Consider the following 3,564-nt stretch of genomic DNA (forward strand, 5'->3'; position numbering starts at 1 on the left):
ATCGTTTAAGCTTAATCTCACTAAAATATTACAAAAGCAATGTAGTGAGCTTTGATGAAGATGAAGATTCTGAGCTTTGATTTGAACAGAGTTTCAGCAAGTTAATTTGAATTATGTTTGTTCAGGATCGTTAACCTTGCTTCTCATCAGAACTTCATATTTATAGGCGTTGGAGAAGATGACCGTTGAATGCATTTAATGCTTTGCGTGTTCCGTACAGCATCGCATTTAATGTTATACGCTTTTGTCAACTACCTCGAGCCTTGTTCACGCTGTGTCTACTGACGTAGCCTTTAATAGCTTTTAACGTTCCTTTTGTCAGTCAGCGTAGCCTGCCACTTGTACTTCCTTCTGATCTGATGTTTGTGAATACAACGTTTGAATATCATCAGAGTCAAACAGCTTAGTGCATAGCATCTTCTGATCTTCTGACCTTGAAGTGCTTCTGAGCGTGATACCATCAGAACTTCAGTGCTTCTGTTCTCTTGTTCTTCTGATGCTTCCATAGACCCATGTTCTGATTCTGCTTCGACCATCTTCTGATGTCTTGCCAGACCATGTTCTGATGTTGCATGCTGAACCATTTGAGACAAAGCTTCTGAGCGCTGAATTATGCGTACTCTTTATATATTTCCTGAAAAGGAAATTGCATTGGATTAGAGTACCATATTATCTTAAGCAAAATTCATTTTATTGTTATCATCAAAACTAAGATAATTGATCAGAACAAATCTTGTTCTAACAATCTCCCCTTTTTGATGATGACAAAAACATATATAAATGATATGAATTTGCGATCAGAAAGAACAGTCGGCAAAAGACAAATTGCACAGCTATAGCATAAGCATATGAATATGTCTCCCCCTGAGATTAACAATCTCCCCCTGAGATAAATAATCTCCCCCTGAAATAAATACTCGAAGAACTTTAATAAAAGACTTCCCTGATTATTTCGGTAGAGACGATCATATAAGCTTCTGTCTTTAGAGAATTCATAGCTTCTGACTTCTGCTTCCATAGGACAGCTTCAGAACTAGAATTTCCTTAGATCCTTAGAACACTCACAGCTTCTGATTCCTGCTTCCATCTAGGACAGCTTCAGAACTTGAATTTCTTTGATCTTCTGAACATTCACAGCTTCTGATTTCTGCTTCCGTCTAGGACAGCTTCAGAACTTGAGTTTTCTGGATCTTTAGAACATTCGCAGCTTCTGATTTCTGCTTCCCTCGGATAGCTTCAGAGCTTGAATTTCTACCAACATCACTTCATGCTAGATTTGTATCAGAACATTGTTGAATGTACCAGAGCATCATCAGAGCATCTCTACATCCTGAAATGTTACAGAACAAGAACTAAACGACAAAAGTCAGCATGAACGAGTTAGAACATAAAATATATGTTTGAACACATTATATGTATCAGAGCCATATAGGCTGAAATAATGTATCAGAGCCATAACATTTTATGTATCAGAGCAAACAATATATCAGAGCAAATAGAATTTTGTCAAAATCAAATAGACAAATATGGATCAAATTCTATTATCAGTGCTTCTGATTCATTCTTCTTTCTTGCTTCTGATTTCTGAAGCTTGACAGCACTCAGCTTGCTTCAGTTTCCATGGTTTTGCTTCTTGTGTTTGCTTTGAAGATTTTCTTCACTTCTTTATACCTGCAAAACACTTAAACCATATAGAACTTGCAGTTCTTGTTAGTAAATGTGTGGGAGCCTTTACCCAGCAACTGATCGATTTAATCAAATCATTTATCATTTATCTTCTCCCCCTTTTTGTCATATCATCAAAAAGCATAATTCAAAAGATTCAGATGCAAACAAAACGAAACACACGAAGGAAGAAGATGATTTCATTGAAGTGCAAACAGCAGGTACAGAAGTACATGAAGATAAGAAAGATTAGATGCACAAAGACAGATGCCACGAGAAGAAAGAAACAACACAGACTCAATCTAAGATGGCCCTAGTCTTGACAAGATCTTGGTCAGCATCTCTTGAACCATATTGTTGTGTCCTTCTTGCCTCACCATGAAAGCGCTATACTGATCATTGAGTGAGCTTTGCTCATCCTGTCTCTTTTGAATTTCTTCTAGAGTCCTTGCAAGACGAGAAGATTCACCAGAAGAAGTTTCAACTCTTTCAACCACAGGAATAGCAACTTGATCTGTAGCTTCCATGGATAGATCATTTGCAGGGATTTCCTCAACAGGAACAGATTTAGCAACATGATCTTCAGCATCTGCTTCTTGCATAGAAGCATCTCCATATTCTGCAGCAGGAATTTCCAAGTCTCCATTCTCAAGTGCCTGAAGAATGGCAGCTAGATTCCTGGGAGCAGAAGGACCTTCAACTACTGGTGGGTCAACAACTTCAGGAATGACCAAGTTGGGATCTTTCTCAGACGGGTTTTCCCTCAGATAGTCAAAGAGAGTCTTGAAGTCTCCGAGCAGAACAGGATATTGAGGTATCCAAACCACAATCTCCCTGCAAGGATTGGCTTCCAATGCAGCAGCGAGTCTTAATTGTTCCATTTCATCCAAGAAGGGCTTCTCTTCCAAAAGATATCTTCCTTTGAGACGAGCAAACCAGAAGTCTTCATAATTCCTCAGAATTCCACGAGGCCGTGGGGCAGCAGCTACACAGGCTTCCTGAAGTTCTAAAAACAGAGCATCTGATTCTCTGCGAAAGATCCTCCAGAAGTTCCGCATAGCAACATCATTCAATCCAGAACTTTCAGCGATTCTGAGAGTATCAAAGGTACTTCTGAGATTCCTCTTTATGTTTTCAAAAACTACACCAATAGGATATACGGGGCGGGATTTTATTTGGGTTTTTGAAAAGGCAGGTTTGGAAGTGAAGTACGGATGAGGTTCTCTATCCAACCTATAAGAAGATTCTGCTTCAGTATCAGAATCTAACACTACCACTTCAGCTTCAGGATGAGGCTTGGGAGTGTAGTTGCAATCACGGAGCAGCTGCTCATGTGATGCAGAGGTTGGAAAAGGAGAATCACAAGGATTGTTTTGAGAGGTGGAGGGAGTATGTTCAAGAGTGGCATTGAGAGAAGGTTGAGATGGAAAGAGAGTTTGAAGGGGTGGTATATCCAGAACAGGATTTATGGTAGGTGGAGAGGAAGGAATGGTTAAAGGAGAAGATGGAGGTGTAAGAACATGGACAAAAACAGGTGATTCTGATGTGGCTTTTTCTGGTTCAGGTGTAGGGACAATCTCTATTGGTGCAGCTTCTGGACAAACAGCAGGAACAGAATTGGGTTCAGAAATGCATATACCTTTGGAACCTCTCAGAAAAGCTTTGGCTACATCCTCAGTCTTCTTCTGCTTCTTACTCTTCGGCTCTTCAAAAATCTTTGTTTTGCCGCTAGCGATTTCTTTCCTTCTGACATATGCCAGAACTTCTGGTTGATTCTCAGCCTCTTGAGAGATATTTTCTTCATCAGATTCTTGAAGAATCATCTTTCTTTTTCCAATTTTCTTCTTCTCACAAACTCCAACAATCTCAGCATTGTTATTAGACTTCTTCTTCTTTTTC

This window comes from Vicia villosa, unplaced genomic scaffold (genome assembly GCF_029867415.1).
Source record: "Vicia villosa cultivar HV-30 ecotype Madison, WI unplaced genomic scaffold, Vvil1.0 ctg.003070F_1_1, whole genome shotgun sequence".
NCBI classification, from domain to species: Eukaryota; Viridiplantae; Streptophyta; class Magnoliopsida; order Fabales; family Fabaceae; genus Vicia; species Vicia villosa.